Source organism: Falco punctatus, assembly GCF_963210335.1.
Source record: "Falco punctatus genome assembly, chromosome: 6".
Classification (NCBI taxonomy): Eukaryota; Metazoa; Chordata; class Aves; order Falconiformes; family Falconidae; genus Falco; species Falco punctatus.
The window spans coordinates 38,826,102-38,840,102 of record NC_137585.1 but is presented as its reverse complement, the minus strand read 5'-3'; the positions used below and the strand labels follow the sequence as shown (position 1 = coordinate 38,840,102).

At 38.9% G+C, this 14,001-nt stretch overlaps 1 protein-coding gene across 9 annotated transcripts in view; it reads left to right on the top strand.

Moving 5' to 3' along the window:
- The window catches only part of CNOT4 (CCR4-NOT transcription complex subunit 4), a 100,835-nt gene that overhangs the window by 18,827 nt on the left and 68,007 nt on the right, over nt 1-14,001 (top strand). The window contains exon 3 of one of the 9 annotated variants that reach the window (XM_080393257.1): nt 233-373. The exons of the other annotated variants lie outside the window; for them this stretch is intronic. The gene's annotated coding sequence lies outside the window, so the exon portion shown is untranslated. The remainder of the gene's footprint in view (nt 1-232; nt 374-14,001) is intronic. 9 annotated transcript variants of the gene reach the window in all.

The window sequence follows — 14,001 nt, the reverse complement described above, 5'->3', positions numbered from 1 at the left end:
CCCGGGGCAGGCTGCGTTTATTTCCTCCATGCCGCCCCGGCGCGGCGCGGGGGAGCCGCTGGGCTGGGCCGGGCCGGGCCGCCGGCCGGGGGTGCAGGGGGGACGGTGGCGCCGGAGCCGCTCGCGTCTGCCACGGGAGGCCGGCGCGGCCGGGCGCGGGGATCGTGGCGTGATTCACTTCAGATTTGCGTGGAAATTTCCTCTCTCCCCTTTTTTCTCCTGCCGGAGCCAGGCTCCATTTGTTCTTGTGATCTGCACTTTTTTTTCCTGAGAGAGAGAGGCAAACAGATGGTGAATGGCAGCCTCTTATTTTTGGTGTTGTTTTGGACGGTCCGTGTAACCTCCCGAGATTTGTCTGTCAGTAAAATAACTGGTACGTAACTTTCCGTCTCTTACTTGCAAAATACAAGAAGCTCTTTCCATTTTGTGCGTTAGCAGAAGCAAATGACAAGGCTGCGTATGGGCTCTCAGTCTACTTCCAGCAACGGTCGTACAGCTCTACCTGCCAGTCTGAAAGCGAGCTGCCAGTGCCTTGGTCTGTAGGGTAAAAGAGGAGGGAAAATATACTAGATGATTATTTTAAAATGCTTTGTTACCGCACCTGAAAGGAGTTAATTGTCCCTGGTTGATATACTTGTGTCAGTATGGGAATATCAGGTACGTAGTTCATAGGAGGAGGAGTTCTCTCCTCTACAGCATATGTTAATGTAAGCAAACCCCATCAGCTAGTTAAAGCTGTGGAAACTCCAGGCCTGCAGATGTTAGCTTGCTCCTGCCCAGAAGTTTTAGAAGTTAATGATGTCTAATCACATGTTTACTGAACCTGTACAGATTTTGAACTTTCTGTGTTTTAACTGTCTGTATTTTGTTTTAATTTTAAAAGTCTTGACTTCAGCATGCTTGCACAACTTCATATTCTTGTAAATGGCACTAAGAGAAGAGAAACTCATAGCAAAAAATTAATATATATGGAAGAATGAAATTCCTTCTAACTCCTTTCTCTCCCTGCTTTAAAAAAAAGGAAAGAGAAAAAGAATAAAATGAAATACAGGCTTGTGAAGAGCAGACGATAAAATCACTGTTTGGCTTGAGAGTGTGAATTAGTTTCAGATGGCATACAAATATTCAAATATTCTTCTAGTTTCTTGGCATCTCTCTAATAATGTAGTGAACTAGTGCATGGTCTGGGATTCAGATGTGTTGTACCTTAAGCTTTTGGGATTCTGTGGTAGAGTTACCATTTCATAAACAAGACAAACACATGTAAGCATTCAGAAATGCTTGGCAGTTGAACTTGGCTGAGTTGCAAATGAAGTTCATTCTAGGGGAAAGGATTGTTTTGGGAAGGGGGAATACAATGATAAAATTATTTCTGCTTTTAACTTACCTGTTTTCTCAGGTGCCTCTTTATTAGCTTTTAAAATGATGAGTCTTGGAGGATCCTAACAGCTTTTCTCTTTACAGAGAAAAAGCGGTGAATACTTGTCAGTAATAGTGCTGTATTAATTTCTTAGTGCCTTTTCTTCAGAACATTTAAGAACAGCTATATGGTGCCCACTAAATTAAAAGGCTTGGGTTAAAGAAGCTGGTGAGAGAATATGTACAAGTATGTGGCTTTTTTGTTTAATGAAAAATATTCATTATAAACAGATGCATCTTGTGCTTCATGGCTGCTGTTCAGGAAAGTTAGGATATTCTTTGAGTGAAATGTTTTGAAATTACTCTGGCCAGAACCTTAAGTACAGGCCCCGAAGGCTTAACTCTGGGAACTGTTTTTCAAAGAGGTAGGCAAAATTTTGAGATTATTTCAAATAGATAGTGTTTTGTAAGCACAGGTAACTGCTGTGTGGCTGATCATAGATTGCATCTTAGGCCTTTGACAACTAAATTTGTTGTTCTGGTAAGGTGAGGCTGATCTATAGGCCTTACTACTTGTTGGAATGAAATTACTTGCTCAGGAAGACTGCTAGGATCAAGAGTTCTTAAACTTTTAATTGCTGAATGGTGTCTTATGGTTGTACGAACCACCTTTTGTCCAACTTGCAGTTGTGTAGTATTGCTGAGATGACTTGAGTAAGCACATATGTGAAAGACTGTATATCTTACCTTGCTTTAATGTCCTGAATGTTTCAGCCCTTTAAATACATTGATGCTTTTTTTGCTTTCCAGTGTGTGTCTTTCTACCTGGGTTGTCCCACTTTCATTGGATGGAAAGTGTTGAGAGGAGTCAGAGCTCTATGAATAAATAGAGCCTCCATCTCTCTGGGCACCCCTCTTTTGGTTCTTGGAGAATAGTCCAGGAATTCATGCCTTTCAGGAGATTGGTTAACATTTTAACAACTGTAAACATTTATCAGGCTTGGAAAATGAAGTATAGCAGCAAATGGTTTGGCATGGCTTGAGATATGCTCAGACCTTCTGGTTCTTCCTGTAAGCAAATTGGGAGGGCAGTGTGAGCATCTAGCAGTAAATACAAATATAACCTCTGTACATAAAGGCATGTATACATTTTTGCATTAAACTGCTTGGATCGGTTTGCATGTTTTCATCAGACTGGATTTTGTTATCACATACCAGAAACTTTGATATGCTTGGTTTTGTCAGATAGCATTTTTCTTGTGCGAGCTTAGAAAGGGGATCCTCATAATTTTCTTACCTCAAAATTGGCTCAAAGATTCTGCTGATTTAGTGAACTTGTTCTTGAAGTCCAGCTAGCTGTTATTAGACTGGCTACGTGAGCTTAAAGGGAAGAATTGGTGTTTAATGATTTTCGCATAGTACTAAGATCAAGTAGGGTTTGTGGCGTGGGGTTTTTGTTTTCCTTTCCCTTTCCCTTGGCTGTTCTGGGAACATGACAACTCCAAGGTATTTCTTGTAGTAGTGTATCATTTAAATGGAGCTTACAAGTGACTTCTAAACACATATGTACAAAATAATGCATTCATAAGTTATCTTAAGCACATACTATGCACATGCTTTGACAGTTTGAGGAAGCCTGCATCCAAAACAATCAGGAGAATACAGGCTGAGAGAATGACGCTCCTTGTCCCTTTCTTTCTGTGTACCCTGAAAGCTAGGTGTTGTGTTTTTCTGGAGCAGAATATGTTAATTTCATAACGATTAATCAATCATCTGTCTATTTTTATTAGGCACTTCATCTGTTGCTGGCTTTCAAACTGGGGAATGGTGGGTTTGGGTCAGCATAAGGGGGATTTTTTTTATCCTTCAGTCACAGAGTTAAAAGTAGATGTAGAGATCAAGCAAATGTGCTACTGAACTTGCTGGAAAGGGAGCTTAGTGCTTGGCTGAGGCTTGTGCCCTGAGCAGTGCTGTCTGCTTTTGATCAGGTTTTTTTTTCTTGCAAGGGAAGAAGGGAAAACTTCTGGCTTTTTAACATACTGTGATTCCAGCACGGGTGTCTATCTTGCTGATGTCTTGAGAAGAATAGATGCCTAATAGGAAGGGGGTTCTAATTGACTGCAATATCTGATACAAAGTAACTGTACTTCTACATATCTTGGTTGTGAGATAGAGGGTCCCCTGTTATTGTGCAGATCCTTGGACTGTTCCCTCTGGGCTTTGGGTGTTTAACTCATCACAGCTTAGCTGTCCTTGATTGTTGGAAGTTAACATTGCAGTATCTTATATTTGATTGCAAATATTAATTGTTAGCCCGAGGAATTTGGGCTGATGTTTGTTTTTAAGGAATTTTTATTTTAGAGAAATGAAGTGGATAGAGAAAGAAACTGTAGAAATGGCAACGCACTTACTTTCTTGACTTCGAATTTCTTCTAATGAATTCTTCAAGTTGTGAACAGAATCACAAGAACTTCCTAGGAATGACCAAAAAATATGACAGGAGTAAGTGGGAGTACATGTTCTATCGCTTTCAAGTAGTGCTTCATTCCTGGTTTTACTTTGGCACATTTTTAGGCCTTGTTTGTGGTGGACTGCAACCTAATCTTATGTTTTGGACTACTGAGCTCTAATTTCTTCCTTGCTGAACAGAAGGGGCATTTGCTTTTCACAGTGTGGATGTTCTTAAATGGTTCTTCCACGTAATATTTGATATAGAAAAGTAGTAACTAAAAGTGTAGCAATCTCACTTGCAGGACAAAATACACTGCATAGGAAGACTTGCTACCAGGTGCCTAGCTTAATGCAGTGGAAAAGTGAGAAGCTGGGCAATTTGTTTCAGGAACACTGAATTCAACAGATTAAATTTATTTGAAAGCTGGCTACATGTTATATTTTGGTTTAAAGTTTCTATCACCAGTGTAGATTTAATATGAATCCTGTTTGGTGTATATTAATTTTCAATTGCAAGAGGCATGGGCTGAGACACCTATAGTGTGAAATACTGTACTTGCAGGTAGAGTAACTTTATTACTTCTAAACCCATCTCCTATTACATGTTATAATAACTTATCTTAAAAAAAAAAAACCAAAAACAACAGAATTTGAGTGCAAGAATGGGAGGAAGTAATTCAATTATATTTATATGTGCTTTGGAACTACCTACCTGAGGGAGTTCAGGTGATAGAAGTTTTGACAAAGGTAATGTCCCAGATAGGTAAGCACATGGTGGCTGTTGTTCAGAGTTTCAATTTTGCAATACAGCCTAGAAATCTAGGAAAATGAGATGGGGAGGGAAAAGTACATAGCAGTAATCACTAGATGTGTGGAGAAAGTGTTCAGCTACCTTTTTTTTTTTTTTTTTTTTCTTTCTCTACCTGCTCTCCAGATATAATGAGTGAAGGTAGGTATATGTAGCTATAGCTGTGCCTTGTCAGTTAAAGACCTAAAGCTTCTCTGTGATCTGTAGAATTTACCTTGGGCTGTTGGACGTTGCAAAAATAGAAACTATTCCTTCTCTTTGAATAGCTACTGCTTCATTACATGTGACTTCTTCCTTTTCTATTGAATGAAATCTAGAATTATCTCATTCATAAAAAGCATCCTCTGAGAGCTCCTAAACTAGCATAAAATGAAAGGCCAAAACTTGCTAGGTAAAATTCAGTGTTTATAGGTCAACTTGCCCAATAGTTAATTTGAATCCATTGCCCCCAATCAGTGTGAACTGTAGGGGCCCCTAAACTGCTGGAATTATGTTAAAAGCATTGGTCTACATGAGAGAGGACCAGTAGCATTAATCCAATTTGTGTAGTGACTTAATCTTACCACCTTTTATCGTATAACTGCTGCTTAGCAGACTCCTTCTGAATGCCCATGCTTCTGTTGGTTCTTTAGCAAGTTGAATCCTCTTTCCTAAGAAGGTAAGGTTTCCTTTTATGAAACTTCATCCTAGGTTAAGGGTCAAAGAAGTTATAGCTGAGGAACCACATCTGAGAAATTATAGCATTTTCCCATATTTGAAAGATTCTTTGCTTATCCTTTCATTTAGTAAAGCATGTATTTAGCATTAGTGTTGTGGTTTCACAGTTAGTGGCAAACTGGTTCTAGAACATCAGGTGGTAAGTCTGAAACTAGAGGGTGATCACTGGTTTTCTTTTACTGTTCATGTATGTTGGAAATTCGGAAGAACAGCTGGGGAGTTTAAGGAAGTATCAGCTCTTAAACTCCTCAAGCTGTTTTCTGCTCATGGGTATGTCGTCATCTGGCTAGATTAGTTTTGGTTTTGTCTTGAATAGTAGTTATAATTTTAAGCATGCTTCAAGGTAGGTCCATTCTCATGTTTTCACCAGTGTAGTGATTTCCTGTTCTAATTGAACCGTTTTAGAGCCATTAATTTCTTAATTCTTATGCTCATGGTCTCATTCAGATTTAACCTTGAGGCTTGTGATTCCCTGGGGGTGGGGCAGCGTCATACCTTGTATGAGAACTATTGCTCTGGTTACTACTATATAAATACATAGCACAGTGAAACTTGGTAAGAACCAGCTGCGTTGTGTGACCACATGACTCCTGACAGTGTTAAGAAAACAGCATACCTCAGGCAGAAACTGCTTAGAATGGGTTCTGTGGATGACAGAATCTTTTTCTGGAAACTGGCTAACTGCTTTCAAGTTTGGTGACCAAAAACAGAACACCATACAGCCATCTTTATAAGGAAGCCTATGGTAGTGTGACTTTTATTTCTTTGAGCTTAGTTATATAGAGTATAATTAAAGTGAAGAATCGGAGAATAGGTACTTAAAAGTAAAATGCTTGTTCTGTCTCTACTTATAATTAATACCAGTTACCATGAGTCTTTTTCAATTCTTTACACATGTACACATATATTAAACTATTGAGTAGAGGTGAGGAAAAATTTGTTTTCAAACAAATGTAATTTGGTAAGACAAGGTGAGAGGCAGGCTCCTTTTGGCACTTGAAGTGCTGTAGTCATCCATGCTTAATAAATGAGCCACTTCCTGGTTGAGAGGTGCAACTAACTGCTGTTTCTGCTGTATTCATTGTGTGCCAACTCTGAAAGCGTGATGAAGGTAACTTCTATAGAGGAACAGTGCAGCATCTTTTGACGGTACTGTTTTTTTTCTGAGATTTACGATGGATTCAGGAAAGGCCCTAGTATATGGAAGGACACAAAAGGAGATGGACTTGGTGTTAACTTTCTGGTTATTTGCCCAAATCTAAAGCTGGATGTTAGAGTATCCCCTCAAACAGAGCTGACAGCAGCGTAAATGTTTCTGAGGCCTCCTTAATATTGTCTTAATTTTGTTGTTCTTTTGTTTTAGTTTCTAAAGAAACTTAAATCTAATAGCCAGTTCTTCATTCTCTTAAGGCAGTTACTTGAATGTCATATGGGGTTCTTGTTTGCCTTGTAGGCTTAGGCTTCACCAAAGGGACTGCATTCAGCCGCTCTTGATCAGTGTAAACTCAGAACTCTCTCTGTTAGTATTAAGAAGTCACAGCATTTAAAGGATATGCTGGGCAAGTGCATTTGCAGTCAACTTGAACTTCTGTGGTTTTTGTAGCGTATATTTGTCATAGTCTGAGAGATTATTTGTTTGGGATTTAATTTAGTGCTTTGCACATATTAAGTGACTCCTTAACTTCACCTAGAGTTAATGCAGCTCATATAGTTGAAGTAGCAGTAGAAGGAATTAATTGAAACTTCTAATACACATGCTACTTAAGTTTGTGGAAGCTGGTGCTCTGATTTTGTGTATTTTACTAGATTGTTTCTTCTTAGAATGCTAAATTAGTTTTCCCTTTCTACCCATACTTTTTAGAAAATGACCTGGAAAACTGTTTCCCCAGGATACTTCTTAATACTCTCCCTTTCTTTTTTTCTTTAAGGCAGTTGCTTTGTGTGTGACTGTCTCTACAATGTGTTTACTGCAGCATATAGGTTATCTTCAAGCAGTTGTATATTCTGCTTCCCACTGAGATAAAGGTACTTCCCTGAACACAGTTCCTGATCTTTCTCAGCTTTGTTGTTTAGTAACAAATATGTGTTTCCCTGTAAAGTAGAAGCAGAGGATTGTAGCTTGCCTACCATATATTTGGGAATGGGGATTTATGATGTGAATGAATATTGCACAAAACTACCACCTTTCTGGATTTCTAGCAGGTATGTGGAGTGAATGACATAAAGATTCTTCTGTCCTCTGAAGTTTTCCTGTGCTTCTAGGGTATATGCTTGAACTCTTGGTTTGCTTTTTGAATTAAACCCCAGTCTTTTGCAAATACAAAATGCATGTCTACAGTAATGCTGCAACTTACTTTGACCAGTTTTAGACTTGAATACTTCTAAGTGGTTATACCTTGTTATTAATTTGTGAATCCTTGAAACTTTGTAGTTTTTATCTCACTGGGGGATGCAACCTTCATTTCAAGGCAGTGACGCAAGAATCTGGAGTATTTAAACTCCTGTGTTTAGGCATAATAAATATAAAATTTTGAATAATTCAAGGTCATCCCTATTTTCTGGATAAGAGAAATGGAGTTTCGTTCCTTGTAATGTAACTTTTACCCTTGGTTTTGTGATTGTTTCCACCTTTATCTTTGTTTGCATTGACTTTTATCAGGCAGAAATAGGGATAAAAGTGAACCATAATCAGTAATTTCTGAGATTTGTTGCCTAAAATATTTGGCCTTGTAGAACCGAGCTCTGCCTTGTGCTGTTTCTTGTTGTGATGGCGATCTTATTGGCTGAAGAATGGTCAAATAAGTGTAATCTTCCAACTTGCCGAAAGGTATATTTTATATATTTGTACTACAATTTATGTTTTAGTAGTAGAAAGGCTGGGCATAGAGTGGCTACTTCAGAACTTAGTTTCACCCTGCAGTTCCTAGAATTTTATCTTCTTGTCCCAACAGTGTCTTCAAGGTGTGTAAGATTCAGTACAACCCAGAAAAAAGTGAGCATGAGGTAGAGATTTAGGTGTTTTTGTTGTTCTGTTTTCCAGTTCCACATTCGTGGGATAGTGGGTTTTGGCTGGTGGTTTTTTTGTTCTTTTCCCCATGAAGTAAAATTCTAAGTATTCTCTTTAGAAGCCAACAATAATCCTAAAGTGTGATTGAGTATGACTGTGACATGGTAGACATTTGTACTATTTTCTGTTGCCTCACATATTAGCCAATCTTTGTGAAGCAGCATCCTGCCCTGTCCCAAGCAGATGATGTCCTAAGCACAGTATTTTATTTTTCTTACTTAAACTGAATTCTGAGTCCATGTTTTTCTTCAGTGAATAGAACTGATAGATCATTGTGTTTAAAATCCAGTATTAAATACTCAGATGTACTTTGTGTTTTATCCAACTGTGTTCTAAGTTGTTAGAAGAGGTACTTCATTGTCTTGAATTGTGTAAAAGAATTCCAGATTTTAGAGGAGCTTCACCCTTCGCCATTTTCAGCATAAAATAAGAAATAAGCCAGGGGCCTAATTTCCACCTATTTTCTGATAATGCCACAAATTTGGACACAGGATATGTGCTTATTTGCAGTCAGTTTTACTTTCCAGATACATACATGTTTGACTCTTTTTTCCCCTGTCAGACTTTGCAGATACTACCCACAGGGGCTAATGTTTTAGGTGTTTGTGCACTCCTGAAAAATTTTAAGTGTTAAGTACCTCAGTGTAGATATTAATGTACCTTTAAAGTAGAAATGGGCTTTTAGTATTAAACTTATATCGTAACTTTACAGTTCCACTGTACCACATGGATTTATGCACTAAGACTGTGACCTTGTGCAACAGCAGTGTTTGTGCTAGGGAGTTGTTTTAATAAAAACAAATGTAGGCTTGGTTCTCTGGTTCAAGCACGTTCTGTAATTTCAGTATAGTTGATAGGCCTCTTCCATTGAGTAAAGTTTACTACTTAAGTGTTTGTAGGATCAAAGCTTTAATTTCTAGTATTTTGTTTTTCTGTCTTGAGTGCTGCCTAAACATGTTGCTGTGTTGCCTTAGGTTTCAAATGGAAAGTATAGACAGGTTTATGGGATCGTAGAATGATTTGGGTTGGAAGGGAACTTTAAAGATCATCTAGTTCCAACCAGACTGCCATGGGCAGGGACACCTTCCACTGGACCAGGTTGCTCAAAGCCCCATCCAGTCTGGCCTTGAACACTGCCAGGGATGGGGCATCTGCAGCTTCTCTGGGCAGCCTGTTCCAGTGTCTCGCCCTCACAGTAAAGAATTTCTTCCTAATATCTAAGCTAAATCTATGTTCTTTTAGTTTAAAGCTATTGCTCCTTGTCCTATCACTATGTATCTTTGTAAAAAGTCCCCCTCCAGATTTCTTGGAGGCTGTCTTTAGGTATTAAAAGGCAGCCGTAAGGTCTCCCTGGAGTGGTCTTTTTTCCAGGCTGAACAAGTCTGACTCTTTCAGCCTCTTTCATAGGATGGGTGCTCCAGCCCTCTGATCATGGCCCTCCTCTATTTTGTGGCCCTCCTCTGGACCCGCTCAAGCAGTTTCATGTCTGTCTTATGTTGGGGGCCCCAGTTAGTTGTTCAACGCATAATCTGTTTCCAAATTGTTGAAGTGTTGATTAGCCTGTGGCTTAAACTGACCTGGCTACTCTTCTGTGGTAAAAGGCAAGCATTGTTGCTTTTTGCAAAAGTAAAGTTTGCTGGTTTTTTGGGTTTGTTTTTGTTTTTTTTGCTGTCTTGTGGCTGTAAAGGTATTAAGAGTGTGAATGGCTGAGAGTGAATCTCAGGGCAGTGCCTGTGCTGTTTCCCAAGTTTTAGGACAAAGTGAAGAGACTGACCAAATCCTTTTCAAGCTGTGCGATTCTTGGTAGCTTCTCAAGGATTCTGAAGAATTTCTTTAAGCAGGCACAAGGATTGCATTTATTTGTAGCTTTTTTTAAAAAAAAAGGGGCTGGATGAGGAGTACAGACCTTTCTCTGACACATTTGCTTCCTTTCAGCTAGGAATGAAAGGACGGACTTGAGTTTTCCAGAGAGATACGGAGGTCTTTAGAGAAGATTCCCTGTTTACTGTTATGGAGGTATAACTGCTTCTTGTAGCTGTACGTTCTTCCACCTGCCATTTTGAGGAAAGAAAGGACTGGTACATGTCTCAATAACTGCTAGGAGGTCTAAAGTAAATCTTTGGGTATGCCTCTTCTCCTTTAGTCCTTCCCTTCCTGTCTCTGGGCTTCCTTGACTGATGAGTCATGACATGGCTTTTCCAGCAGTTAATGATTCCTGATGTTACTTGCTTCACCAAAGAGTGAGTGTCTTTGAAGAGTTGATACTGTCCTGAAATATCTTGCCATTAGCCTGATCAGTAACTTTGTAGGACTGGATGGAGGACTGGGAAAAGTGATATAGGAATTCTTGCTTGTAATTGTCAGTAGGGCACTAACCTTAACAGAAATTTACTTCAGATGCTGGAGTACTTGCGGCTTTGTTAATGTCTTTCACTTTTTTTATAACTTAAATGGTTTAGGCAGTAGCCCTAGTAATGTACTGTTACTCTCCTTCCTGACATGTTTCTGATCCATGGACTTTGAGGGTTTTTTTTTATTCTCCCCACTCCCTTCCAGTTCTGGGCTTCTTTACTTTTTCCTGTGCAACCAAGTGTGCGTGTGTGTGTATGTATATATATATATATATATAAAAGCCTGTAAAACTTCTGCTCTACTCGGTAGAACTGTCATTCAACTGTATGGCTATTTTAGAAGTTCTTCCATAGCTCTAATTTGAGTTTAGAAGCAGAGCTACAGGCTGAACATGAGTTCCATTCACTTAACTCTCTTTAGAGTTATGTCCTGGAGAGGGTTTGTAGTGAGCCTAGAAAGGCAGCGTACAACTCCAGCTTGTAGCAGAACAGGCTTCTGTTTTAGGTTTTAGTTTCTGCAGTTGTATCTGGGTAAGTGCAGGGATGAAGATCAAAAGCAACTCTTAATCCAAACTTTATAATGTAATGGAAGACTTTAAGTCTAGCAGATGCATATGAGAAGTAAGAGTTTGCTAAAATTCTATTGATTGTGAGGAAAGTGAATATTCAGCCTGCAGAAGAGAAAGCGGTGGGAAGCAGGGGGAGCTAACAGTAACCTTCTGGTACCTATGGGCTGGCTATTGAAAATACAGAGCCATACTTTTTATAGCAGTGTGTGGAATGCAGGCAAGAGACAGTAGGCATGCATTAAAATAACTGCATTTAGGAAGAATGTGTTTCACCATGGAGTGGGACAGTCATTGGAACAGCAAAAGAGGATCTGCAGCTTCCATCCTTGAATGTTTTGATGCCCAACTGGGTAAAGTGCTGAGTTATCAAGACTGATGTTGCTGTCCTTGCTTTAAGCAGGAGGTTAACTGGAGAACCCTAGAGATCCTTTCCAGCTGGAATTATTCTATGATTCTGTACCAAAAAAGTGTAAAAATTCTCAACTTCATGAATATGAAGTTGTCCATGTTAGAGCTTGAAATTAAGTATCAGTAATGGGCCTATATTAAAGGCCTTCACGTGTAGTGTGGCTTCAGTAGAAATGCAAGGTTTTTAAACTTAAAGGTACTCCTTGATGTAAACATGGAAGCTTATGGGTGTGATACAGAAGATTGCTGAATCTCTTGCACAGTCAAAGGTCGTTTCTTTTCTTAATGTTTGAGCTGGTTGCTTAAAAATGGTGATGGAATTCTCAGAAGTTAAATAACTTTTCCATACACTGTCCATGGTACTGCAGAGGCAGGCATTGCCCTTCCACAGTGGTAGTCAGCTTGAGGGTATGTTGGAATAAAAGTGGCTTAGTATTGAAGCTGGTGTAAGTTGTGTATGTGATGGTGTTTTTGTGGCTGTTGCCCGCCCCTGTAAGGTTTTTCTTCTTGTTCATCCTTTGGGCTAGATACTTTTGCTCAAAGCCTCAGGAATAGTAACAACACTGTGGGTGGCTAAATGCACATTCACGCAGTTGTCTTTGCAAAAAAGCAGGAGAAACAGACTTTGCTTATGTTGGCTAAAAAGCACAATTTTATAGTAGATAATCCAGAATAATTTCTGCAACTTGTAACTGCAAGTAAGCTATAATTTGTCTTACGGCAGAATTTAGTCTCAGTGTTCTGCTTAAACGAAGATCTTTAGGTAGCTTCCTAATGATCAGCAGGATTATGGATAGTCCTAAATGAAAGACAAAACTAGGTGTTGAACGTCGTTATGGTGGTTTACAGCTTTGGCAGTGTCCCCTGGGAAAATGCAGGCAATGAAGAAAATCTGGTCCTAGCACCCAAAACTTCATTTTTTTTCCCGTGTATCTATGAATGAATACTGTCCTTTGTTAGTTGTCCTAGACTTTGCAGGTATTCTTTCTCAAGCTTGTGAATTTTGGGTAATCAGAAAAGTGTTTTTAAATTAACCCTTTGTTACACTGATATTGCTGTTAGATGAAGGCTGAAGGACACAGTACTTGTATTTCCTTTAAAAACAAACCACTGGACAGTAACACTAACTCTTTTGACTTGTGTTGTCATGGTTTAATGGCTCTTGCAAACTAGAACTAATAGGACTGATGAGCTAGTACAGGTATCTGTAAACTATTCAATATCTTTATAAAATGCTGTAAAGGAGCTTTTTTTGCGTCTACTAATGTTCTTCAACTCTTTGTCAGTCAAAAAAGTTTAGCAGGAGTAATATAAATAATTGTAAAAGTGTACCTTGGTTCTGGCCTGGAGGAATATGAAGGAAGCTCATTCTTCAGGTTGCCTTTATTTTTTGGCTTCTCCCCACAACTTGTAGCTTGGTGTGGTATAGGCAAACTGGGGTACTCTGGGTAGCAGAGACCTGGACTTTAGCTGACACGGGTGTATAGTTAGTAGTTTACATGTCATGGTTGCTATTAACCCTGACCTAGATCTAGGTGCCAGCTAAAAGGTCAGCATTCTAAAATATTAAGGGACTACTGGAGAAGTAGTCCTTTGCAAAAAAAACAACCAAACAAAAAAAACATTCAGCTCTAAGAAGAGCAGAGATGATGGACAGGCTCTTCACCTAAATGTATGGGTTCTTAGTCTTGTTTTGTCGGGGAATGTTGAAAATGAAAGTGCCTTTTCTGTTGTTGTGGGTTGTTGCAGTTTGCCTTCTACGTAATTTATCAGTGAATTATATTTGGTACTTTGACTGTTGCTAGTTATATTGAAAATAAATTTTAAATACTGCCTTTCTCCATCTAAAAATGCAAGTGTAACATTTATCTTGAGTAAGATTTTTTTTTTTTGGAAGGTAAAGGGGAAAAGCTTCTTAGACCATATAAGCAATTCTGCATAATGGTCTTTTAATAAATAATTAGTATGAGACAACCATTCTGAAAGACAGAATGCCTTTTTAAAGGTTGAAAAAAGTTGAGAAGCAGACCCTGTATGTTTCGTGGAGAGCAGTAAACTCCTGTGTTTTTTCAGTTTAAGCTTGTGTCAGTTAATGTATTTTCCTGTGTGCAAAGTGTGTTGTGGTAAATTGTAGCAGTACATGACTGCAGTTTCACGTGAAATACTTGGCATTATTTACATACCCGTATGCAATGAATTCTGCCACCTATACTCCAAATTTGTGTTGAACTGTGAGAAGAGACTAAATGCAATATGTGTTTTGAAACATGT